The 27,757-nt window shown below is 38.5% G+C and overlaps 1 protein-coding gene and 1 pseudogene across 18 annotated transcripts in view; one reads left to right on the forward strand and one right to left on the reverse strand.

The window, feature by feature from the left end:
• The window catches only part of ANK2 (ankyrin 2), a 687,167-nt gene that overhangs the window by 230,334 nt on the left and 429,076 nt on the right, over positions 1-27,757 (forward strand). The gene's annotated exons all lie outside the window — the stretch shown is intronic.
• Positions 352-1,096, reverse strand: LOC128570728 (SIN3-HDAC complex-associated factor-like; annotated as a pseudogene). The gene has a single exon (XR_008375626.1). The product of XR_008375626.1 is annotated as an SIN3-HDAC complex-associated factor-like (transcript).

The raw sequence follows: 27,757 nt of genomic DNA on the forward strand, positions 1-27,757 counted from the left end.
CAAGTGTAGCCAGCCATTTTTAAAAATGCCCCAACCACTGCTTCTCAATAGAGAAAGACTAAAACTACATACTGTTTATCATACAACAAATCCCATCTCTGTCCCCTGAAATTCCCCTTAGTTTCATTCATTACAGGGGATAAAAAAAAGAAGACTTAAAGACCACTTTACAGCAGCATTCAGCTTTCCTATGAAATACTCAGCATCTTAAATATTATGTACGATTCTTTTTTAGTCACCTAGATACTGGCTTCAGAGTTTGTGGAACTGGGGGGAAAAATAGCCCACTCAAAACTATTCTAGAAGTTGTCTTTTGGCAGAATAGCAGGTATCCAAGTTAAAAATAGGAGGGTCAGTTTGTTGCTTTGTGGTCTTTTCAAAATTTAGATCATTTTTGCTCCCCTTCTACATGAGAACCTCAGTCACCACTCCTGAGTGGAGATGAGCAGAGGCTCTGGACCCTGCTCCTCTGGCTTCTCAGCAGCAGCTTTCTTGTTGCTGCAGCAAGGCTTGAACAGATGTGTATCGATGAGGACTTCCCCAAAACGGCCTTTATAGATAATCCCACAACATATTTTCTGTCTTTTCCAGTATGTGAGATCTAAAAAGGAAAAAACCGGTGTTCTATTAGAACCAGAAGCCATCTCTGTATCTGAACCATCATCTGACTGGTTACTGTAACAAGGAGATTGAGCTGGGAGGCACTTGAGGTGGTACTGTGAGCATCAGAATTATGATGTTTAAATTCCTTCTGCAGTTTATTGATCTGGTTACTTTTTATCCTGTTCCCAGACAGAGTTTTCACTTTCTTTGGTTTCAATGTGGTCTTTAGACTGGGTTCTGCTCTTGCATCTACCACATGATTCCAATTTTTTTTTGATCCTGCTGGCAACTTCTTCCATCTTTTCACAAGCAGGACACAGGCATTGCAGATGTCCCCTAAACGAGTTTCATGCAACCCAAAACAGCTCTGGAAGTCCTTTTCATAGCGTTTACTGTCAGTGAATGGAGAACTGGAAGACTTAGCTCTGCAAATACAGCAGCCCTCTATACTTCGGTACATCTTTGGCTTGTGAAAACCAAACATCTTTTCTTCTGGGCAAGCCTACCAGAAGCAGCCGTTCCACGCGCAATAGCGTTGCCGAGGTGCGGAGTGCACGCCAGGCCAACCCACCCGCCAGACCAAGCGCTCCCTCCTCCTCAACTGCCTTGTCTAGAAAGATTCTGCTTCACTGTCTTTTCAAATAAAATTCTAAAACAATTGCCTCGCTGTGTGCTGTGTGTTGTGAATACTTACCCTGCTAACTAAAATCTTACTCTATACAGTGGAATTACTTTTGAAAAGAGGATGATAATAAAGCTAAAAGTTGCTATGTTGTTTTAAACAAGCATCTGTCTAATGACATCTCAACAAAGAGCAAGCTCAAGTAATACATAAAGTGGTGGGAAACTAACATGAGCTACATATTCTTGACAAGAAAAGACTGTTTTTTGCAAACATGAATTAGGTATTATGCAAAAAAGTTCATGACTGCTCTAAAATTAGAATGTTCATTTGAAGTACTCCAAAGGGCCAAGTGCTGAAATTTGAACAGCGAAATGAACAGTATGGGAACTAAAATATTAACATTCAGCAATCTCTTGAGTAAAGTTGTAAAAAAATAGTATTAGTCACTTTTACTATGCTGTTAAACTTTAGATATTGGAATAGAGAGGAAAAAGGAATTTGGAATGGAATACAATAAAACGCCCAAATTCTTGGAATTTGATTCAAACCAAAAGGAAATGATCTCTGAAATTGAGCACAGATTTAAAAGTAATAATTCTTCCAGTTGTGAAATAGATTAGTCACACCTCTGTTGTAATGACTCAGAAGATAATTCTGTAAAGTCTGGTGTTAAAAATGAGAGGGTGATATGTAAAAATAATTTAAAAATTAAAGAAAAAAGGTGAGGATAGACTGACATTTTAAAACTAAGGGCTTTTTAGATGTCTGGAACTATCTCCAAGAGATGTGACTTTATTTATAGATAACACTTCATCTTAGACAACTAGCACATATTCTGTCTTCTGCTTTTTGAGAAAACAACTTTCTTCTTCTTTTTTTTTTTTTGTAGAGACAGAGTCTCACTTTATGGCCCTCGGTAGAGTTCCGTGGCATCACACAGCTCACAGCAACCTCCAACTCCTGGGCTTAAGTGATTCTCTTGCCTCAGCCTTCCGAGCAGCTGGGACTACAGGCGCCTGCCACAACACCTGGCTATTTTTTGGTTGCAGTTTGGCCGGGGCCGGGTTTGAACCTGCCACCCTCAGTATATAGGGCCGGCGCCTTACCGACTGAGCCACAGGTGCCGCCTGGGAAAACAGCTTTCTAAAACGTGACTTATTGTTATTATAGTGGCCCCAAATTGAAGACAGCCAAAACATTTAATAATAAGAAAATTGTTAAATTACGAAACATTCACAAAATGGAATATTATGCAGCCATTTAAAAGCAGTTTTAGGTGGTGCCTGTGGCTCAAAGGAGTAAGGCACTGGCCCCATATGCCAAAGGTGGTGGGTTCAAACCCAGCTCCGGCCAAAAACTGCAAAAAAAAAAAAAAAAAAAAGAGCAGTTTTAAAAGAAATTTTAACGACTTGAAAAATGTTCACTACTTATAATTTAAAATTTAGAATGTAAAAATGATATTCAATATGCTCTCAATTAGATTATCCACACGCATAGAAAAATACAGAAGAAATATACATATATATAGTGAGTAGTGATTTTTATCTGTTACTCATAATTTTTCTTCAAACTTTCATTTTAGATTTTTCTTACAGTGAATATTTATAACCTTTGTAAATAATTAGAAACAATTTTTTTAAGGTACTAAGTTTTTAATACCATTTAATAAAAATACAAGAGCACAAATCCATTTTTATTTACTTCTCATCAGTTTAAATCCTTGAGGGCTACAGCATCACACGGATTCTGTGTGCAATGGCCTTAGCAGGAAGGTTGCTTCGGAACTTGGCCCCAACCATGCCGCCGTGTCCGTGGGTCCAGTTACCTTTCCCCGGATTACTCTGGTTTTGTTCAGCTGGACGCCAGGGGTCACTGTGCTGCTCTTTGCTTCCTGGTATACATAAGCACATCTCTTGCCCGCATAGAATTCAGTTTCATTTTAGGCATAAACACCTTCAATTTTAAGAAGAGCTGTGTTCTCTTTGGTTTCGGAGACCCCACTTATATAAAGCCAGCAGAAATGGCCTTGGACCACAGCCTTGCCTTTTAAAAGCCTGTTCCCAACACACCGCAGTTATTTGCTCCTAACATTCAGCAGCCCGGACTTCACTCTCCTCCTAGAAACTGATTTTAAAAGCTTATTGATTTCAAAGATTACCGCGATTTACAGTGCTGAAAAGAATCATTATTAACAGTCTATGATAAAAACTAAGTTTTTGTCTTTATTTTTTGAAATGTAAGGGGAAGAAAAAGAACAAAGAATGCAAAATAGCTAGGTTGCCCTGAAACCCAGGTCAGATGATTCAGGTCATCTCTTAAGTGCAGCCGTCACTGTCTTAGAAGAACACCTTCCATCCACCGTAATACATTGCATAGCATTTTTAGAAATATGTATGATTTCTTTTATCACTAATACAAGAGATCTATCTGCATAATGTAATTTCCATTGGCTGTATGAATGAGGTCCTGAAGGAAAAATTTTACTTCGTTAAAAAAAGTCGGTAGCTTCAACCTGGCAGGTCCCTGACAATAGGGGTCTTGGCGGATTTACCCTAGTACCCAAATGTAGAAATAATGAGCACCACAAAGGAATTGTTCATTGATAAAATCAAATTGATAAAATGTATAGGTATACTATAAACACCTGGGGTCTCCTTGAGTGGAATAAACTTGGAAGAACTTTGAGAGATTATTCAGAAGAGTTAGCTGGTCCAGAATATAATGAGTAGTTAGTTTGTGGTAATCAATCCATTCTTCTTCAGTTGAATGAAACTATGGTCACCTAAGGGAGAAAATCTGTAGTGATCATGAAAAGAAAATAAAGCATTATTTTGCTGTAAATATTTGTGGGTCAAGTCAGGCATTTGCGTGTGTTCTGAATCCCTACAAAAAATTTTCAAAAACTAACTTGCTTCTTGAATCCTTTTAGTCAACAAACAGTGTGTTTCCCCTCTGGCTGCACATCAGAATCATTTCAAAAGTTCAGAGACTTGGATTCTGTGCCAGGAGAATTGGATTCAGTATGTTTTTCAGTAGTGTCAGGGTGACTGTATTTAAATGAAACAAAGCAAAACCAAACCAAACCAAACCAAACAAAGGTCTCAGGTCATCTGGAGAGCAGCCCACTTGGAGACTGACAGAGTACAAAGACATAAGGTATCAGGCAGGTCCTCATACTGCTCCCTCTCTGAAAGACCAGCTCATAGCCTGTTCTTTAAAATTGGTAATATACTCATTTTTTGAATGGAAAAGACCTTTTGCTGTCATGAGCTCTCCTCCCTCATGCTGACAGTTTTTAGGCCTATTGTCTGAAGTTCTGCTATGCCAGGAATACCCATATAAGGGCAGAAAACAGGCCAATTGATTGATTCAATTATGTCAGTGTCAATTATGAAAGATCTAAAATGGAGACAAGAGGTTATTGAGTGTCTGTTCCTTGGAGTCCTGAATGATGTCCACCAGACCTGCAGGAATTATCTGATTCTATTGCACTGTTCATATTTGAATCTCTTTCTAGGCTATTTTATACCTTTGTAGAGGTAGATGTTAATTTGTAGAGAACTGACAATGCAAAAATATATTTTCCATAAAAGTTTTAATAAATTTAGCACAGCAGAAATAAAATGAATTTCTCTCCATAGCAAAGAGAATCCCCCTAAACTGTATTTTATTGACACTACTGAAAAACATACTGAATCCAATTCTCCTGGCACAGAATCCAAGTCTCATACAGGATATTAGCCAGTTTTTCATATATTGCCAAAGTCATTTCGGCACAGAGCTTATGTGGCTGTCCATGTGTAAGGCTATCCTTCAGATCCTCCTGTGAGCCAGTTTGAACATCTTACTGATCTTCTCATTCATTAATCAGCTCCAGAAAGTCTTTGACTTATATTGGTATGCTAGTTGTGATTTTGTAATTTAGCAATGGTGCTTTAGTGCCTAAAACCCCTTGTGTGACTTGGACTTGCCTTTGGAATGGATTTTTCAACAGGGATATTTCTATGCCTGGTGCAGTTGTAAGTAGAGGCTGTTTCTAACTCATCACTGTGTTATTGAACCTGCAGACAGAGTATATCTGCCTTGCTTCTGTCAGAAGTTGGACAGTATATTGACATGTCTTTCTCTATCACTTCACTTAAAAAGAGAAAAAAAATTGTAAATCATCTGTACCCTAGCTTTTATTGAAAAATCTCTTCTTGCAGATTTCTGTATACAAACCAAGTATCTTGCAGCTTTCGATTACATCATACTCATTCTTGTGTCTTTGCTAAACCAGAGTCAGGAACTCCATTGCATTCACTCAGGGATATGTTCCTTGCTACCATGGCAACAGGCAAAACATGTCAATGTTATGTGTCATTCCTATGTATTTCTTTGACTTATAATTCCTATGTATTTCTTTGACTTATTGTGTGGAGATAGGACTTTGTTCTTGAAACAATTCAAAGATATCCTTTCTTGCTTTGCAGACTGATCAACTTCCTCATCCCAAGTAACAGAACAAGAGGCTGTATCTAGATGTGCTCTGTACTTACTCAAGAAGACCCCCATTGTGCATTAGTTTACAAAGTTTATAAGCCTTTTCTAATTTTCTAATAGTCCAATAGGTTCATTTTGTTTAAAAAAAATAAAAAAGAAAATGGATAGATACACTTTGGGAATATATCAGAAAAAAGAAACATTTACCAAAGAGTAGTATTGTCTGAGATAACCTATTCATTAAGTTTTAAAGTACTGTAATTGAATTTTTAAATGGTGCAAATATAGAGAAAAGAGTACTACATGGGACTTAATATTAAAATGGTTGTTTTTTACCCTATGAACTAGCTTTTGAAGTAATTATAATTATCAGAAGTGCCTTTCATTTTCCTAAGTTCATACATTAAGAAAAAAAATTTTTTTTGAGACACAGTCCTACCCTATGCCCAGAGCAGAGGGCAGTGGCACCATAGTTGGCTGCAACCTCACACTTGGGCTGGGCATCTGGCTGCATCAGCCTCTTCCAAAGCTGCTGGGATTACAGGTGCTCGACTGGGTTTTTCATTTTTTTGATGAGCCTGGATCTCACTCTCATTCTGACTAGTCTCAAACTCCTGAGCTCAAACAGTCCTCCTGCCTCAGCCTCCCACAGTGTTGGGATTACAGGTGTGAGCCACCATTCCCAGCACATTAAGAAAATTTTAAATAGAAAAGTCGTATATTCTCATGTCACTTATGATTAAAAACACAAATGGCACTGTGAGACATGCCCATTGTCAAACACAAATTCTTAAAAGAGTGAAGGTGGGATTTGGAGAGTAGTAATTGTTATAGGCTGAACTCTGTCTTTCTCCACATTCCTGTGATGAAGTCTTACTCCCCCTCCCCACTAGCCCCCCAGCATCTCAGAATGTGACTGTACTTGGAGATACAGCTTGTAAAAAGGTGATTGATTTAAAATGACATCATTGGGGTGGGTTCTAATCCTATATGAGTGGTGTCCTTTTAAGATGAGGAGATCAGGATGTAGGTACTCACAGGTCAGGGCTATACACGCCTACACAGGAAAGACCACAGAAGGACTCAGGGAGAAGACAGCCATCTGCAAGTCAGAGAGAGAGGCCTCAGAAGAGGCCAAGCCTGTCAACATTTTGACCTCAACCTTCCAGCCTCCAGACTGTCAGAATATAAACTTTTGTTTCAGCTAGGTCTTAAGTTTTTCTTCATCGAGTTCATGATAGACTATGACAATTGCCATGCACATTAAAGTCTGTAAGCAGATGAATTTGTATTTGCCAGTTAAAATTTATTTTGCTCCCTTGTTTGGTCAAAGTCAATTTCTGTTTTTAGGAAGACCCTGATTTATACTATCATGCATCTCTTATTAGCTTGAAAATGGCCTGTTGTATATTCTTTAGTTCTAACAACAGTTCGTAATGAGAAAAACAAATTACTTTCAGGATAATGAAAAAAATGGAGAAATAAAAGGAGCTTTGTGTCAGGGACGCTCTTGACCCAAGTTGGCTCGCAATGACAAGTACTCATCCTATTTTTAGGATTCATTTTGTTACTGTTGTAACATGTGCAGCGACTGCATTAATCTTCCTTTTTTGCTTCTGTCACAGCCAACATAGGCGCTAGCCAGCTGGCCATGCTTAACTTTTCCTAAGAAATCTTCTATTGTTGGGCCTCAAATGGCTGGTCTCTAGGTGAACTCAGAGATACACGAGGTACAGATCACAGTGAGCAATTGTTATTGCATTCAGAGTGAGCTTGTTCTCATCCTAACAATCTGCCCTGCAGACTGTCTCAGTGCTCTCTCGCTAAGGACCACAAACAGAAGGATATCCCTCTGTGGCTGTAGACTGGCATGGTCGCCTGTTCTCCCTTCTTCCCAGAAAGTGGTGGCCTATGCAGAAGAAAAATTCTAAGCCCAGTTTACAGAGGGTAGACATTGCCCTGCGAAGTGACTGCATTAGGGTCTCTGACTCTTATGGTATGGTCTCTTGAGTGATTGATTGTCTTGTCACTAGTGAAATAATAAACTTTTTGCTTCTAGTTCCATAGAATGAAGTTGGTGAATATGATACACTGAAAGGGTAAATAGAAGGAGGAAGAAGAACTGATCTGAAACAGAGCTCCCTTTCATCGAAAATACTCAAGTCTGTCTAGGAGTGCCTCCTGCGACCAGGCTGGGGAGCATGAGAGGCCCAGGGGAAGGCTGGGTTGGACTGCACATGGCAAAAGAAAGGGATGTAAAAATAAGGCTCAAGTAACAAAAAGGACAAGAGATGGGCATAAGAAGTACGAACCTCCAGACATTTACGGGTGTAAAATGTCTCAGAGGAGAGACGGAATCAGCCAAGGATTGAGGACAATGACCAGGAGTTGGTCAGAAGACACAGGGACATGGGAGAAGACATAGAGGCCTCAGGGAACCAGGGACATGGATGAGTAGGAGGCTGGATGATTTCTGACAGTTCCTTTAGTTCTTTCCTCTCTGAGATGATAAGAACTTTTAAATCCAGAGTGGACTCTGCACAAGGTTAGGAAGAACAGCTGGGTGCAGATGGTAGGAGGCTGTTTCTGGGAAAGTAGTTGAGCAGAGCATGGTCATGGACCACAGTATTAGTGGCTGGAATTAGGAGGCTGCTGCCCTGGGAAAGTGAGATCTTCCCCTCAATTCTATTTTGTCATGGACTCAGAGCATAAATCTATGGGATTCAAGAAGCCATAGGTGGGATTTAAATTAATAACAAGCTCAACTGAATAGTACTTATTCTATGTACAATTCGAAGACTTCTACCCAAATAAGCATCCTCCCCACTGGGAGTAACTACACATTGTTCTTGCTACCTTAATTAGAGAATCATATGATTATTCTTTCAAAGAGTATCCTATACCAATTTATAACCCCCATCCGGATATCTCTAATTAACTTAATAGGAAGTGCAATTTTTTTTTTACAGGCAAAGTTAATTTTTGGTTGTATTTGGGAGTTGTCAAATAATAGTTGTCAAATCAAACAATAAAACCTTATCATTACTCTAAAAAATTGGAAATTGCTCCTCTATATAGTTACTGAAGATTCATATTTAATTCACATATTCATATTAAAAAGATGACATAGAATACCATAGTTTTCCTACTGCTAAGAAATAGTTATCAACTAGTGTTAATTTGTTGTTTAATGAGTACAAGTGATAGCCTCTAGCTTGATGAGGGTGATAAAAGTGACATATTTGGCTGAAATATGGAGCAGTATTAACTAAACTAACGTCATTCTCATGTCTATAGCTATGGCTTTTTTCCTACAAAGGATATAACATTTAGTGTTGATACAAAGTTTGAAGTGTTTGTAATTAGATTTAGTGGAATTCAGTAAGGCCTATGGCAAAGAAAATCTTTATCTTGAAAGTCTTTCCTAGATTACTACATATAATTTTTCTCTTCAAAGATCTCTTTCCATTAGTTTCTAAAATACTTTAACATTGTATAACAGCAAAATTTCCCTAATGTAGTGCTAAAGAAAACTGATGTGTTAATAAAAAACTTTTCTAAAATTTGTAATATAATTTTCCTTCATTTAATCAAAGCAGTCAGTTTCATGTTACTTTTAGAAATTCTCCTATTTCTTCCTATATTCAGGAAAATGTGAAAGTTAAATGATGAAGTATCAATCAATTTTCCCCTTCGTCTTTGCCTTCACTAGCATACCTTTTCCTGTTTGGTTATAATTTCTATGGTAGGGGGGAATAAGGAGGGATCAGGAGTTAGGGATATAATTCATGAACACATTTTCTATGAAAAAAAGGGATATAAGGAGGGTAATTTAACTAAAATACTTCAGTAAAGGAAAAAAGATAGATGAAGCCAGTATTATTAATTTTTTAAATCTAGGGGATACAAATATAGATGTTCATTTTAAAAAATATCTGCTTTTATGTATGTCTGAAAATTTTCAAAATAAGAAACAAAAACAAAACTAGAGCTGTGTATCTAAAGAGTGCATGTGGGAATAAAGAGAAGGGTCATATCTTGACCCTTCTGGTATCATTACTAGTCATAATGATTTTATAAACTTAAAACCAATATTTAATTATTAGTTGTGTCTATTATTTCTCTATTAATTCTCTATAATTTTCCTAAGAATCCTACACTGTTCTTGTTTGCACCACCAGGCCACAAGGAAGGAGACCCATAGTGTGTCTGGGCTGGCTCCCTGGCATGTGTCCACTCTGTAGTTTTGGATACACCACCTAACCCTTCTAATTTTCAGTTTTTTCACCTTGCAAATTTTGTTGTTGTTTTTTTTAAGAGTCTCATTTTGTCACCCCCGGCAGAGTACCATAGTGTCATAGCTCACAGCAACCTCAGCCTTTTGGGCTGGAGCGATTCTCTTGCCTCAGACTTCCAAGTAGCTGGGACTGCAGACACCTGTCACAACACCCAGCTATTTTTAGAGGTGGGGTCTTGCTCTGGCTCAGGCCAGTCTTGAACCTGTGAGTTTAGGCAATCCACCAGCCTTGGCGTCCCAGAGTTCTGGGATCACAGGGTGTGAGCTAACGCACCCAGACTTTACCCTGCAAATTGAAGGGGAAAAAACACCTTACCTTGAGGATCAAATAGACTTATTCATATGGGAGAGCTTCAAATAAAAGCAGGAATTACGAATCTAAACATAATTACCTACCTGTCCTTGTACAAATAATGTTTTAAAGAAGCAAATTGAAAAATTGTAATAAATCTAAAGGAGATTAAGAGGATGACCCTCTAGAAACTATGTCACATGAAAATGGCTAAAAATGCTGGTGAGATTGAGCCTAGATGAGGGAAGACTTGTGAAAGGGTTGGGGAAGCGGGAGCCTGCTAGTTGATTTTAAATATTTCAAGAGTTGTAGAAAGAAAATCAGTGTAGTTCTGGGAGAAAGAATTGTGACCAACTTATAGGAAAATAGAGGAAGATTTGGGTTCAGAATTTGGAAGAACTCCTTAATGTGAATTTTCTCCAGATAGAATTTAAATGTCTTGTAAAATAACATGATTTCTGTAGTTGAAGTTTCTAGTTGAAGCTGGTGACCCACTACAGAGCTGTGCTGAGGTGTTTCTTTGAGCTGGAGGTCAGATCAGCTGATCTCTGAGACACATTCCAGATGTCTGTGGCTTCACAGATCCCTGCGGCTTCATATCTTTCTACTTTTCATTTTATCCAGGACATTACTCTCTCTCAACATTCCTTTCTTCTCCCTCTGGTCCCCTCATTTCTCTCTACTTGAATAATCAACTTCCCTACGTTTTCAACATTTTAGTCAATTCAGTGGTATTTATTAGGTTTTGCTATCACATTTCCTCTTGCAGCCCTCCTTCCTTCCTTTGGTATTTATTGTATTTCTTTCTTCACATGTTGTTAAACATGTAATCGCAGAATGGAAAGATAATTCATAGTAAATAACTATTGAGAATTTTTTTTTTTGGTTTGGCAATATTTTGGGTCACTGGAGTTATAGCACTGAACCCAAGAAAAGATCCTTGTTCTTGTGGTGTTTATGATAGTCTAGTGGAAGTGTGTGATGAGGGACTACAAGGCAGGGCTGAGACAGGAGGCAGGAGCTTGTGAAACAGGTGCAGGTATTGAAATAAACAACATGTAGACACTGACTAGGCTACTTAGGCAAGGAGCTGGGAGATGCAGGGCTTTGCAGGGTGAATGCAGGTATTAAAATCTAATTAAAGGGTGTTGACAACTACAGACAAGAAATGGCTTCAATTGGCTTGTCAGTTTTCTAGGTCACTTTACATGAACTTTGGCTAATTACAATATCATCGTAAAGCATTGCGGCTTTAAAATTTCTCTGCTCTTTAAATCACCAAAACAGTTCTGAAAAATGACTATATAATGAAGTATGAAAATGGGAGAGAAGAGGACCCAGTACTAGGAATCACTACTCAAATTCTTAGTAAAAGCCACCCTCCTTAGCCTGGAATATTCTTCCCCTCAATTAGCAAGACTTCAAAAGATAAAACCCATGTCTTCCCAGCAGCTGCCCTATTCCAGCCTGGCTGCTCCTCTCTCTTGAGAGTGTACTTTCACCTTCACTTTCAATAAAAGCTGCTTTCTGGGCTCCCATGGTGTGTTAGAAATTCTTCACTCTGACAATTACCAAGAACCTGAAAATATGTCTATTCGGAGCCCCGTTAACAGAAGGAGACAGGAAACAAGTAATAATATGTGTTATATACCCATAAGTGCTACAAAGAAAAATATATGGAGTAAGAGGAATTGAGTTCAGCAGAGGGGCTGTTACTCTTTTGTGCAGGAGAGTCAGGAAGCCCTTTCTGACTACATGGCATTTGAGCAGAGAGCTGAAGGAGGTAAGAGAAGAAACTGTGGGTATCGGGGAAGGACCATTCCATATGTAGAGAGCAGTGAGGACAAAGTCTTTGAGTGAGAGCATGTTTAACTATTTTTCAAGCACCTCCTATGGGACAGGCCTAGTGCTCAATCCTGGGAGAGAAGTGTCTAAGTGAGGTCCCTGCCTTTGTGACCACTGTCTGGTGTCTTCTCAGTCCTGTGATTTTGGAAGCATATGGGAAGTGGAACAGCAAGAAGAAAAACCTTCTGAGAGTCTTCCTCGGTCACTACCATGAGGAATGTAAACATCTATGATGAGACCTTGGCCTTAAAGAATTTGTACTCATTTATAGCAGGAGACAAAGGAAGACATACAGAAATTAAAAATTGAAAATGGCAAAGCAACAGCAGTGATGTCAAATGGAGAAAGCTTGTCTTTCCTGGAACAAGTTAGTCTCAGAAAGACTGCTGCTAAGTTAATCAGTCGCTAGTTCAAAATGACTGTGAGTGGGGCCGCGCCTGTGGCTCAGTCGGTAGGGCGCCAGCCCCATATACCGAGGGTTGTGGGTTCACATCCAGCCCCGGCCAAACTGCAACCAAAAAATAGCCGGGCTTTGTGGCGGGCGCCTGTAGTCCCAGCTGCTCGGGAGGCTGAGGCAAGAGAATCACGTAAGCCCAGGAGCTGGACGTTGCTGTGAGCGGTGTGACGCCACGGCACTCTACCGAGGGCAGTAAAGTGAGACTCTGTCTCTACAAAAAAAAAAAAAAAAAAAAAATGACTGTGAGCGGCAGGCGGCATCAGCATCCTTTTCTTCTGGAACATTGTTTTATCTGTCTCTGAAATCGTGTTACTGAAATGTTTGTAAGTAAAGGAGCTTCGGTGTCGTGCGGCACTCAGTGGTGGATGATTTGGACACTAAGTGTAAAAAGCTAATGTGGGTGGTGCTGGTAGCTCAGTGGGTAGGGTGCTGGCACCAAGGCTGGTGGGTTCAAACCCAGCCCGGACCAGCTAAAAACAACAAAGACAACTGCAACAACAACAACAACAACAGCCGGGCACTGTGGCTGGTGCCTGTAGTCCCAGCTACTTGGGAGGCTGAGGCAAGAGAATCGCTTAAGCCCAAGAGTTTGAGGTTGCTGTGAGCTGTGACACCACAGCACTCTACCAAGGGTGACAGCTTGAGACTCTGTGTCAAAAACAAAACAAAAACTAGTGTGATTTGAGAAGTAGGAATAATAATACTAATAATTAACATTTACTATGTGCTAGGTACTATTCTAAACATTATCCATTTTTTAACTCATTTTACTCTTGAAAATCTATGATGTTACCATTTCTATCCCTATTTTATAGATGTGGGGGTAAATAACTTTCCCAAGATGTTTTAACTGGTAAGTAAGGGAGCTAGAATTCAAAGCAAAATAGTCTATAGTCCACACAGATCATGTTCCAAATGATTACATTAATAGAGTTTATTATAGTTTTTAAGAGATTTTTATTTCTGTCCAATGAATAGGTCTGAACTTGGTTCTGAAGGCTCTGAGTATGTGAGCAGGGCTTTGAGGGGTGGGTAAAACAAAGACAGGAGATAAAAGTCTCACTATCCATTGCCTACCTGGCTATAAAAGTCCCCAAGATATGTGAGTATAGATGTTTCCTCATAGAACCACAGTTCTTGTCTCTCTCAACACAGACATTTTTAGTCTGATTTGTATGATTTCCTTGCCTGAGGAAGTTATATTCATTATTCTGTTAAGTTCTGAAGAAATTCTTATTCTTCAGGCCTAGACTATCCCCAAAGTTCTATTGGCTAAGTCTTTAGTGGTACAGGAGGCCCTCAAACAGTTCAGGTAAAGGATGTGGCTTCCAGAAATGAGGCAGACCTTAGGAAAAGAGGGGTCTGCCACTTAATAGCTACCTGTGAGGCCTTGGGCAAGTATTCCATCTCTTTGTAACAGTTTCCTCAGCCATAAATGAGAATAATTTATTCTTATTTTATCTATTATTTAAAAAGTATCTATCTCATAGTGTTGTTATGAACGTAACTTAATCTTTTAAAGCAGTTGCAATAGTTCATCATACATAGTAAGCACTAAATTAAAAAATAAATTTAAAAATACTGTTTACTATATTCATAGTTCCAAAAGCCATACATTTTCTTTTAGCCAAAATATCTAGATAGAATCACGTAACTAAATGTGTGCACAGTAGCACTTTCACAGACCTTGTATCATTTGATCTTTACAAGACACTTTACAAGTTAAGGATATATTATTCTTCATATATATTTTTTTAAATGAGAAACTAAGGTTCTTGGTGATTGGGTAAGTTGCCCCTGATCATTCATTTAAGGTGGGTTAAAGGTAAGCTAAAGCTATGGCTTGAACATGTCTCTAGATTCTTTCTCCAGAGTTCTTTTCCTGTCATTTATAGTATTTATTTTCAGGAGTTCTATTTATTTATGGTGCAGTGTCCATCCACCACCATGTGACTTCAGGTCTGATTGAGACTGTGCCTGAACTCGTCTGTTACTTAGAAGACGATGTGTTCCAGCAAACTCAGATTCTTTTTTTTTATTTCATATTTCTGTATATTTCTTATTTCTTGGTTTCCACCCAAATCATATATTTTAAGCCGTGTATAGTCACTTAAAGAACAAGTTAAATGGGGTGGCGCCTTTGGCTCAGTCGGTAGGGCGCCAGCCCCATATACCGAGGGTGGCAAGTTCAAACCCGGCCCCGGCCAAACTGCAACCAAAAAATAGCCGGGTGTTGTGGCGGGTCCCTGTAGGCCCAGCTACTCGGGAGGCTGAGGCAGGAGAATCGCTTAAGCCCAGGAGTTGGAGGTTGCTGTGAGCTGTGGATGCCACCGAGGGCCATAAAGTGAGACTCTGTCTCTACAAAAAAAAAAAAAAAAAAAGAATACATTCCTGCAAAAACAAGTTTACTGTTTTCCTGATCAATGAGACAATGCCACCTAGTGGATTTCTTTTGGAGAGCAGAAATAAGACATAAAAATTAGAGGCGGCATCAAGCTATGAATGGACATCCTGAAAGGGAAGATGTCAGACGTGGGTCTGTGTACCACCTCAGGCTTTTGGTGCACTTTTAACAGCTCATCAGTAAAATATTACACTGGAAGGTAAGGCCCATGAAAACAGGTTGTTTTTTTTCTGTTTACTACTTATGCTCAGAACCTATCACCATAATAGGACCTCAGTAAATGAATTAATTGATGTCTTAGTTTTAAAATGAAAAATGTTATTCATATTTTTTCCTTTTGCCACAGAATTTTCTATAGTTCATATATGAAAACCAAATATATCAGAGTTTTTTCTTTTATTTTATAGTTTGTACCCTAATTCCTATTATAAAGTTAGTATGCTAACATTTTATGCAAATTAAAGCAAATGTTTTAAAATTTTAGTGGTCTGTGGCAATACTTTCATGGCTATTTTATTAAATTTCCTTGCCTCTTAGAAATGAGAGAGCTAATAGACTTATTAGTAAAATACAAGTTAGAAGAAACCATGAATTTTAAAATATTGGGGAACTACCCTTTTCTTTAAAAATCTAAGTTTTATTTTTAAAGTGGATATTCATTTAAATGATTCAAAATTCAAAAATACTGTGTTCTTGGCTATGCAGAAGCTTTTTAGTTTGATCAGGTCCCAGTAGTGTATTTTTGATGCTGCTTTAATTGCCCGGGGGGTCCTCTTCATAAAATACTCACCCAGACCAATTTCTTCAAGGGTTTTCCCTGCCCTCTCTTCTAATATTTTTATAGTTTCATGTCTTAAGTTTAAATCTTTAATCCAGTGAGAGTCTATCTTAGTTAATAGCGAAAGGTGTGGGTCCAGTTTCAGTCTTCTACAGGTTGCCAGCCAGTTCACCCAGCACCATTTGTTAAATAGGAGATCTTTTCCCCACTGAATGTTTTTAATTGGCTTGTCAAAGGTCAAATAATGGTAAGTAGCTGGATTCATCTCTTGGTTCTCTATTCTGTTCTATACATCTACTTCTCTGTTTTTGTGCCAGTACCATGCTGTTTTGATCACTATTGATTTGTAGTATAGTCTGAGGTCTGGTAGTGTGATTCCTCCTGCTTTGTTTTTATTTCTGAGTAATGTCTTGGCTATTTGAGGTTTTTTCTGATTCCATATAAAACGAAGTATTATTTTTTCAAGATCTTTAAAGTATGACAGTGGAGCTTTAATAGGGATTGCATTAAAATTGTATATTGCTTTGGGTAGTATGGACATTTTAACAATGTTGATTCTTCCCAGCCATGAGCATGGTATGTTTTTCCATTTGTTAACATTTTCAGCTATTTCTTTTCTTAGAGTTTCGTAGTTCTCTTTATAGAGATCTTTCATGTCCTTTGTTAGAAAAACTCCCAAATATTTCATCTTCTTTGGCACTACTGTGAATGGAATAGAGTCCTTAACTTTTTTCAGCTTGACTATTGTTGGCATATATAAAGGCTACCAATTTATGAATGTTGATTTTATAACCTGAGACGCCGCTGTATTCCTTGATCACTTCAAGCAAACAGCCATCAGAATGGGAGAAGATATTTGCAGGTTATGTCTCTGACAAAGGTTTAATAACCAGAATTCACAGAGAACTCAAACGTGTAAGCAAGAAAAGAACAAGTGATCCCATTGCAGGCTGGGCAAAAGACTTGAAGAGAAACTTCTCTGAAGAAGACAGGCGCACGGCCTACAGATATATGAAAACATGCTCATCATCTTTAATCATCAGAGAAATGCAAATCAAAACTACTGTGAGATATCATCTAACTCCAGTAAGATTAGCCCATATCACAAAATCCCAAGACCAGAGATGTTGGCATGGATGTGGAGAAAAGGGAATACGTCTACACTGCTGGTGGGAATGCAAATTAATACATTCCTTTTGGAAAGATGTTTGGAGAACACTTAGAGATCTAAAAATAGATCTGCCATTCAATCCTATAATTCCTCTACTAGATATGTACCCAGAAGACCAAAAATCACATCATAACAAAGATATTTGTAGCAGAATGTTTATTGCAGCCCAATTCATAATTGCTAAGACATGGAAAAAGCCCAAGTGCCTATTGATCCACGAATGGATTAATAAATTGTGGAATATGTACACCATGGAATATTATGCAGCCTTAAAGAAAGATGGAGACGTGTCCTCTTTCATGTTTACATGAATGGAGCTGAAACATATTCTTCTTAGTAAAGTATCTCAAGAATGGAAGAAAAAGTATCCAATGTACTCAGCCCTACTATAAAACTAATTTATGGCTTTCACATGAAAGCTATAACCCAGTTATAACCTAAGAATAGGGGGAAGGGGAAAAGGGAGGGGAGAGAGGAGGTGGGCGGAGGGAGGGTGATTGGTGGGATTACACTTGTGGTGCATCTTTTTTTTTTTTTTTTTGCAGTTTTTTGGCCAGGGCTGGGTTTGAACCCACCATCTCCAGTATATGGGGCCGGAGCCCTACTCCTTGAGCCACAGGCACCGCCCACCTGTGGTGCATCTTACAAGGGTATATGTGAAACTTAGTAAATGTAGAATGTAAATGTCTTAACACAATAACTAATAAAATGCCAGGAAGGCTATGTTAACCAGTGTGATGAAAATGTGTCAAACGGTCTATAAAACTAGTGTATGGTGCCCCATGATCGCATTAATGTACACAGCTATGATTTAATAAAAAAAAAATTCAAAAATAACAAAGAAGCATACAGTGAAAATTCTCCCTCCCTACCTCTGGCCTCCAGCTACCCAGATCCCTTCCTGAAAGCTACTGATGCAATCTTCTGAATAACAAATTTGATGGAAAACTTAGAGTTATCTTAATTGTCATAATGCATTTTTAATTATTAACAAAATGGCAGTCTTTTCCAAACAAAAAATTATTTTTGATATTCCTTCGATTATATTCAAATGACAGTTCTTATTTTAGCTCTGTCCATTTCTTTTTTTTTTAAATTATGTTTGCCTGTAAACATGATGGTGTAAAGTTTATATTGTTTGTGACTTCTGTTCATTTCTTTTTACAATTTTTTCCTTGTAGATTATGCTGTAAGATTTATATTTTTAATTTTTTTGCCATCTCTGTCAATTTCTTAATTTAGTTTTATAATAAATTTACATTCCCGGGATATTGGCTGACAGGCCACAACACTGTCACCAAGTCATCTCATGAGTCCAGTGTCTGAGTGTCCAGTGATCTCCTACAATGACAGCAGAAGACAAGAGAAACCCAACTGTAGGCATTTTACTTTCTTTCTTATCAAATGTTTGCCAGTTACTCAGACCAGTTTTTGCCTAATTTCTTTATTTTGCTATTAGGAAAATGGTAAAAAGAAGCAAGATATATATTAATTGGTTAAGTCATTGCTAAATACTCTGATGAATCTCAAACTATGCGAGGGACTGCATATCGCCTAATTACTTAGAACATGTGTGGGACAAACTCTACCTAGGGACATGCAATAAAAGGAGGTGGGGCATTAAAAAATTTGTGTTTGAACACACACAAGGAAGGTCCAATTACTTGAAAAAATTACTGACACAAGATGACTTTCGCTACTGTGTTTGGTTATAATGAGAAGTGACATTTTTAGCATTGGCAAGAGCCTTCCGAGTGCCAGAGGCATTGTTCAGAAAACTAGAATATCCGTGCTTTTGAATAACTGCTGTAGGACTTTATTTAGCAAAAAGCCCCTAAACCCTAACTAAAATGCCAGCTTAGTATTTACATTTCACATAAAAGAACCCAAAACGAAGGGAATCTATTGCAAATCTTTGCACATTTTTTGGTTTGTTTTTTGCCTGGAAAAGCCACATATTTAGTTCAGCTGAAAGCACATTGATTTGTTTCTGAGGCATCTATGCTGTCTTGGTGAAAGCATAGCCAAATGAGGATTCTCATGTCACAAAGTATGATTTATTTATGTTCTGGAGCGTAGCCACTACTGCTCACATTTCCGTTAAAAACTTAAGATCAGTGGGAGAAAGGGACAGATACTCTCAACTCTGTCGTGCTGGTGTTGATGGGATTTTGGCATTTTTAACAGTCAGAAAAACATACAGAAAAATAGTCCGAATTTAGGTACTTTGGCATAGACGCTAGTAAGTATATTGTTAAGATGTTTATAGTCCTCATTTATACCATATGGTGAAAGAATAGTTAATAATGTGAGAAAATGTTCATGTTATTGTGTTTAGTAAAAAAAGATATTTTAAAAGAGAATGAACTGTATGAACCTAATTAGGTTAAGAAGAAAAATATGTACTCTATACATATAGAAAAAAATAGAAAGCAATCCATCAAAATTTCATTATGTTCTCTGTGCCTCAGTTTCTTTCTTTCTTCCTTCTCTTCCCTTCTCTCCCCTCCCCTCCCCTTTCCTCTCCTCTCCTCCTCTCTCTCCCTCCCTTCCTTTCTTTTCTTTCTTTCTTTGACAGAGTCTCACTTTGTCACCCTGGATAGAGTGCTGTGGCATCATAGCTCACAGCAACTTCAAACTCTTGGGCTCAAGCAGTCCTCTTGCCTCAGTCTACCAAGTAGGCACCCACCACAACTCCAGCTAGTTTTTTATAATTTATTTTTAGTAGATACAGGGTCTCACTATTGCTCAGGCTGAGCTCAAGCAATCCACTCTCCTGGAGTGCTAAGAGTATAGGCATGAGCCACAGCGATAGCCACTTTCTTTGTTTTAAAAATGAGCAAGATCGGCTCAGCACCGGTGGCTCATGTGGCTAAGGCACCAGCCACATACACCTGAGCTGGCGGGTTCGAATCCAGCCCGGGCCTGCCAAATAACAATGATGGCTGCAACCAAAAATAGCCAGGCATTGTGGCGGGTACCTGTACTTCCAGCTACTTGGGAGGTGGAGGCCCAGGAGTTGGAGGTTACTGTGAGCTGTGATGCCACGGCACTTTACCCAGGGCGACAACTTGAGGCTCTGTCTCAAAAAAAAATGAGCATGATAATAGGATATTTCATGTGTTGTTATAAAGATTAAGTGAAGTAATAGTTACAAAGTGACTAGAACAGTGGCCAGCATAAATGGTAGCTATTATTGTTTTTTTATTGCTATATGTTTTATAGGCCTTATTTCTTTTGTTCTCTCCCTTTACTTTCCTAATCTTCTATAATCAACTTTGATTTTGTGATTGAGTTGTTTCGAAAATACTGTCTGTGATATATTGGTAGGATTTTTTAGGTCCAAAACTCTGTCATCCAGACATCAGAAGAGCAGGCATATCCTATCACTGTCCTTTCAGGGCGTCCTGAACTGTGCTTAATTATCTGTTTGAGAGGTGTCTTTCCCAGGAAGCCTCCCTGGGTGAGGCCGTGCTGGTCTTTCTGATTTTCTGTTCTGAGTCAGTGCTCAATCAATATTTGTTAAGTGAATGAAGGTTAAATGTATGTTCAAAGCAACTAGTAGTCACTTTGTGGCTTAGTTTTATGTGTTACGTCATTTAATATTATCCCTTAGAAAACTGAGCAAACTCATGACACGCATTTAGTGCCTACTAGGGTCAGGATTTGAACCCAGGTAATTTTACTAAAGTGTATTGCCTCTTATGGGAAAGTGAGGATGAACGATCAAAGCAATACAATGCAAGGAAATACATCAATAATACAGGACCTTTTGGAAATATTTATTGAGATTAAAAAAATAAAACTAAGAGGAACAAAAAAAGACCATGTGGGACGTCTAGCATGCCTTGGAAGTGGGTTTGTATGTGTACACATACCAAATGCTCTCCTTATAATTTTGCAAACAGATCCTTTTCATTTGTGTCAAATTTATTCTTCTGTGTATTTGCTTATCTCTTTGTATGCCTTCTCCTTCAAAAAATAAAATTAAGAAAATAATTGTCTTCATTAATTTCTTGCATGCTTTCTATTCAGAGGGAGGAGAGCTTTTAAACTAACCATGATCTAAAGTGTTACCAAGAAGACAAACTGCTGGATAGCGCACAGTTACTTGCCTGATGTATAAATGATCACACTTAGTAATCATCAGTGGCTGTCGTCCAGCTTGGAGGTGAAATCTGTGGTTAACATCTCACTTCCATTCTAATCCCATTGTTTCTTCTCTTTTCTCCTGACTTTCATGAACAGGGGCACGGTGGAGTCTGAGTCTCACAATGAACTCCTAACTCTGAAAACAGATTTCAGCAAAGAAATGAGACTTTAGCTGATGACTAATTCTTCTTATTCTAGACCTGGACCATAGGTGCTAATGCCTCAAATGTAAAACTTGAAAGGAATGTGTGTTCTCTATGAGAAGCTTCTCTTATACTAAACTGGAAGCTCTTTTTTTTTCTTTTCTTCTTTTCTTCCTCTCTTCTCCTGTTTCTTCCCTCCTTTCCCTCTTTCTACTACCCCGTTTTCCCGAAAATAAGACATCCTCCGAAAATAAGACCTACTTACAGGAAAGATAAGACGTCCCCTGAAAATAAGACCTAGTGCATCTTTGGGATAGAGTTTGAGATTGCTGTGAGAGCTGTGCCCCCACACCACTCTACCCAGGGTGACATAGTCTCAAAAAAAAAAAGAAAGAAAGAAAAGAAAAGAAATAAGACACTGTCTTATTTTCGGGGAAACAGGGTATTTGCAAATTTAGGCAGCCTCAATAAATAATTTTTGTAATGATTGAAAAATTGCTGAAAAAATGAGAGCGGTTAGGAGAATCACATCCCTGTCATTACCCTTCTTTCTATTTGTTTTCACTGTGGCTATTGTGTCATCAAGGAGGAAGCCTTTGACGAGAAGTCATGGTCTGGATTCCAGTTCTGAACTCCATTTCTGAATGATTCTTCCTCCTCATCTTTAAACTAATGGAATTAGAAATCAAAGAACACTTTCAGCTCCAAACCCTTCTAATTTTCTTGTATATCATGGTGTGCACGTGTGCAAGATGACAATGTCAGGGTTAACAAACACTTCACAAAAAATAATAAGGAACGTGGAGCCTATAATTTTTTCTACTTTCCCGTCTACTTTGCTTTGTTGTAAACATTTGGGGGATGGTGTAGCACTGGTAGAAAGAGGAGATTGCTGTGAGAGAATATAATTTAATTTATCTTCTGGCACTCTTGGTTAACAATTTCTAATTAGGAAAGCAGAGGTGGTATTTAGTAGCCAGCTTTATGGATTCAAACCTAATTTGTATGTCAGATGTAATTTAGATGACTTCAGACTATTTATATGAAATGGGGTTTTGGTGGACCTTAATGAAAGAAGCCTGAGGTCTATTTTGTAGAATTTTTCAGTCCATTGAACTAAGATTTATATGGAGCAAGGACTAAAGAACATAGGTATGAGGGTTCTCTGTGGAGAAATCAGCTGTTAAGTCCCTTTCCTCACTGGACAAGACTTTCACTTACTGTCCCAGGAGGGCTTGGTCTGCATCTCTCTATTATGGCCTTTTCCTACTTGATAAGAAATGACATATATTAGCTGCTTTGAGCTATTCTCTTGTCTGTTTATTCATGGTGATCTCACCCATAGACAACTGTACAAGTTGATAAACTTGAGGAGATGAGTTTTGCACTTGACCGACTTGTCAAACATAGTATTTAATTTGGGTAAATCAAACTACCCATTAGTTAGAAACTTTTAAAAATGTAAAAGTTTGTGATCAGAATAATGGAAATTCTTATTAATAATGCATATATGTAATGAATGCTACAGTATTATCCTTAACTTGAAGAGTCGAGGACCTTATAAACCCTAATTTTGTCTTTTTTTTCATCTTTACCTCCCTCTCTTTCCCAGCTGGGATTTCTTTCTTTCTCTTTTCTTTCTTTCTTTCTTTTCTTTTTTTTTTTTTTTTAGACTATGTCACCCTGGGTAGAGTGCTGTGGGGGCACAGCTCTCACAGCAATCTCAAACTCCTGGGCCTAAGTGAGTCTCTTGCTTTAGCCTCCCAAGTAGCTGGGAATACAGGCACCCACTACAATGCCTGGCCGTTTTTTGGTTGTAGTTGTCATTGTTGTTTGGCAGGCCAAAGCTGGATTCGAACCCACCAGCTCTGGCGTATGTGGCTGGTGCCCTAGCTGCTGAGCTACAAGCGCTGAGCCCCAGCTGGGATTTCTGAATGAGTGGATCCCTGAGGTTGGATGAGCTGGGTAGCTGCTTGCCCATGGGAATTGGCAAATGATTCCAAGGTTAAGGTTTGGCATAGAAAAAAGAAATGAAAAGATTAGCTTGTTTGCAGTAAAAAAATATGAGTCAGGTAACAGATAAAATGTGGCTTGTAGTGGACAAAAGAGGGCCTGAGGGAGGTGACACAGCCGTCAGTAGACTGATGAGGATGATACGTTACCTTTAAGGAAAAATATGATCTTGCTTTCTTTCTCAGGGCTGATTATCTTTAGGAAAAAGTACCTTGCCAAAAAAGGTAGTGCTATAGTGAAAGCTGACTTTGGTGTGATAATCAAGAATTTATCCAAGTTATTACATAATATTTGAGTGTGACAGTGTAGCAGTTAGAATAGTCTAGATCATGCTGCAGTAACAAGTATCTCCTAACCTTAGTGGATTACAAAGATGCATCTCCTGTTTACACCCCCTGTGTATCTTGGGTTGTTCAAGGCTCTGCTCCATGCTGTTCTCATTTAGGTGATAGCCTGGCAAAGCTTTCACTGTCTGAAATATTGCTGCCTGTTATGGCAGTGGGAATAAACATAGTGAAATGTGTTCTGAGTGTGAAAGATTTCTCCCTGGAAGTGATTAATGTTACTTCTACTCACACTTCATTGGCCAAAGGAAGTATAGGAAAGGACTGTCCTATCTTGTGCCTAGAAAGGAGGAGAACCAGAAATACTGGTGAACTGCACCAATCACAACCAAAACAGTAAATAATATTTCTGACTATTTGGTATTAAAATTTTAAAAATAATAATTTTTAAAGTTAAACTAAAATGGATACAGTGACTCATCACAAAAAATTGTTAATACATCCCTGGATCAGAGCTACCATTTCTAGTTGGTAACCACGTGGCAATTACTCTAAGAAGTGTACCTAAGAACTCACCCAGGAGTGTCGGTTTGAGGAAACTTGATATAAGCAACCTAAGTTCTATTTTTTAATATGTTAATTGCACATTATTGCTGCAAAAGAAAAATTTCTTTTCTTTGTTACTGGATAAAATAATTCAACATGAATATATTTACAGACACAGACACATTACAGACACATTCTCTCTTGCAAAGAATTCAGTCTAACAGATTCCAGTTTGAGAGATACTATGAGATAGCCTCTATAATAAATGATGGCTGTGCTATAACAGCCCATTTTACAGATGAGAAACCAAGCGTCTAAGAGATTAAGTCACATTCCTGAAGTTGCACAGCTCAGAAGTAACAGAGCTTTGCCTGGAAACCAGGCTTCTTTGACCTCAGAGAGTCTGGTCTCATCCATATGTGCTCCCACAATCCCAGCACAGAGCAATACCTGAGCGCTGGGCGGTTCAGGAGATGACTGGCAGACAGTGCAGCTGGTCAGCTGGACCCCGGAGGAGAGACATGATGTTGGTACTCTGTAGTTATTATGCTCACATATTCTTACCAGAACAAGGAAGTGATTTTTAAATTAGTGATTTTCTGGCCTTTGGCTACAAAAGCCCAGTTATGTTCTTTTTCCTGGACTTTGAGAGGGGCTTTGAGATTGGGAGCCAGGAATATGCCAGAAGATGAACACCAGAGCACTTCCTGGAAAGGAGCCCTTGCCCACAGAGCCGGCTTCCTGATGCGGCGCGGTGGGCAGAGGGTGGGGCCAGCTTTTATGAGCCTGAGCATTGGTGAATGAAAGGCTGAGTAATAGTATAAGCCTTCCACCTGCCCTGAGTGCCTTAAGTCAGAACAAATGTGTAGGTGGCAGGGGCCTGTGAGGATGCTTGTAAATCGAAGACTGTCTATAATTTGATTAAGCCACAGACAACTAATGGACCTTTAAAGGAGTGTTTAAATCAAATCACCAGGTGAGGAGGATGGAACCCAGGAGAATTAGAAGGGAAACATGGTGACATTCTCTGTCAAACCAATGCAGCTGTCCATTCATTATTCACTATTTCTATCTTGTAAATAAATTAAGTCTATATAGCAAACTGGGAATGTAATAGATCAACTAAACTTGAAATTCATAACCATAAAAATCTAGTTTTCCTTACTAGTGACAGGTACTATGCTAAGTGCTTACACAGATTGTTTTATTGAATCCTCACAACTTTATGAGGTAGGTGTTATTATTCTATTTTCTGAAGAGGCTACATAATTTCCCCAAAGTTATAAAGCTAGAAAGTAGTGGTGTTCTCCTTCAAATACCTGCTTTCTTTTGAAATATACTTTCTTTGGTAATTGTGTTCAATGGATTGATTATTCTTTCAAGTTGAAGAAAAACATCTTTTCTTAGTCTCCACTCAGTCTGTGTTTTCTAGACTTTTCTCAATTAACACTGGTACAAACCTGATGTAGAAAGAAATTAGTATTATTTTCTTTTGCCCGATTTGTTCTTGTGAATGAGTATTGCATGTTTGCTAAGTTCATATTATCGTCACATAATATTTTGTGCTCTTCGCGGGTAGTAATAACTCCCATTATTCTTAACATGGTGCTTTTCAGTTAATGGCTGAGTTTATGAAATGTAGTTATTTTATGGTTAGGCAATTTATGTAGCTCATTAAGAGATGACATATGCCCAAGTTTTATTGAAAATCTTTGCTTTGGGATCCTGCCGTCACATAAGGTGCTTACAGTTTTTTCTGAGCTGTGCCACAAAATGACTAGAATTATTTACTGATGTTTTCACATCCTTAAAATAGGGAAAAAAGAAGCATGCAGGCATCTAGAGCAAGGGTCACAGAGGGCAGATGACTGAAATTTGCACAAAGGTCATAGTTTTATTGTTTCCGGATAATGAAAAAGTATATATTTAACATAGATGTCATACTGATGAAATTCAAAATATTAATTTATAAAATAAAAATACATGAATGCAGTCTACAGTAGCTACCCAAAGAGCAAGTGGGAAGGGATTAGGCAAAGTCTCAGTTAGACTTGGGTTCTCATCCACATGCTCTCACTTGCAGCTCTGTTACCTTGAGCAACCTCAGGCTGTTTGAGGGGTTGGCCACTGCCATTGCCTGCTACAAAAATCAGCAGCTTAAGGAAGGCATACAGATGGCCAATAAAGAGATATACATATGTGTGTGTGTGTGTGTGTGTGTGTATTTCAAGATTTATCTCAAACATGTCTGCTTTCTACTTGTGACAATTGTCATAAATTTTTTTTTTTTTTTTTATTGTTGGGGATTCATTGAGGGTACAATAAGCCAGGTTACACTGATTGCAATTGTTAGGTAAAGTCCCTCTTGCAATCATGTCTTGCCCCCATAAAGTGTGACACACACCAAGGCCCCACCCCCCTCCCTCCGTCCCTCTTTCTCCTTCCCCCCCAAAACCTTAACTGTCATTAATTGTCCTCATATAAAAATTGAGTACATAGGATTCATGCTTCTCCATTCCTGTGATGCTTTACTAAGAATAATGTCTTCCACTTCCATCCAGGTTAATACGAAGGATGTAAAGTCTCCATTTTTTTTAATAGCTGAATAGTATTCCATGGTATACATATACCACAGCTTGTTAATCCATTCCTGGGTTGGTGGGCATTTAGGCTGTTTCCACATTTTGGCGATTTTAAATTGAGCTGCAATAAACAGTCTAGTACAAATGTCCTTATGATAAAGGGAGTTTTTTCCTTCTGGGTAAATGCCCAGTAATGGGATTGCAGGATCAAATGGGAGGTCTAGCTTGAGTGCTTTGAGGTTTCTCCATACTTCCTTCCAGAAAGGTTGTACTGGTTTGCAGTCCCACCAGCAGTGTAAAAGTGTTCCCTTCTCTCCACATCCACACCAGCATCTGCAGTTTTGAGATTTTGTGATGTGGGCCATTCTCACTGGGGTTAGATGATATCTCAGGGTTGTTTTGATTTGCATTTCTCTAATATATAGAGATGATGAACATTTTTTCATGTGTTTGTTAGCCATTCGTCTGTGATCTTTAGAGAAAGTTCTATTCATGTCTCTTGCCCATTGATATATGGGATTGTTGGCTTTTTTCATGTGGATTAATTTGAGTTCTTTATAGATCCTAGTTATCAAGCTTTTGTCTGATTGAAAATATGCAAATATCCTTTCCCATTGTGTAGGTTGTCTCTTTGCTTTGGTTATTGTCTCCTTAGCTGTACAGAAGCTTCTCAGTTTAATGAAGTCCCATTTGTTTATTTTTGTTGTTGTTGCAATTGCCATGGCAGTCTTCTTCATGAAGTCTTTCCCCAGGCCAAAATCTTCCAGTGTTTTTCTTTTTTTTTTTTTTTTTATTGTTCGGGATTCATTGAGGGTACAATAAGCCAGTTACACTGATTGCAATTGTTACGTAAAGTCCCTCTTGCAATCATATCCTGCCCTCATAAAGTGTGACACACACTAAAGCCCCATCCCCCTCCCTCCTTCCCTCTTTCTGCTTCCCCCCCCCCATAACCTTAATTGTCATTAATTGTCCTCATATCAAGATTGAGTACATAGGATTCATGCTTCTCCAGTCTTGTGATGCTTTACTAAGAATAATGTCCTCCACTTCCATCCAGGTTAATACGAAGGATGTAAAGTC

Source organism: Nycticebus coucang, chromosome 1, assembly GCF_027406575.1.
Source record: "Nycticebus coucang isolate mNycCou1 chromosome 1, mNycCou1.pri, whole genome shotgun sequence".
Taxonomy (NCBI): Eukaryota; Metazoa; Chordata; class Mammalia; order Primates; family Lorisidae; genus Nycticebus; species Nycticebus coucang.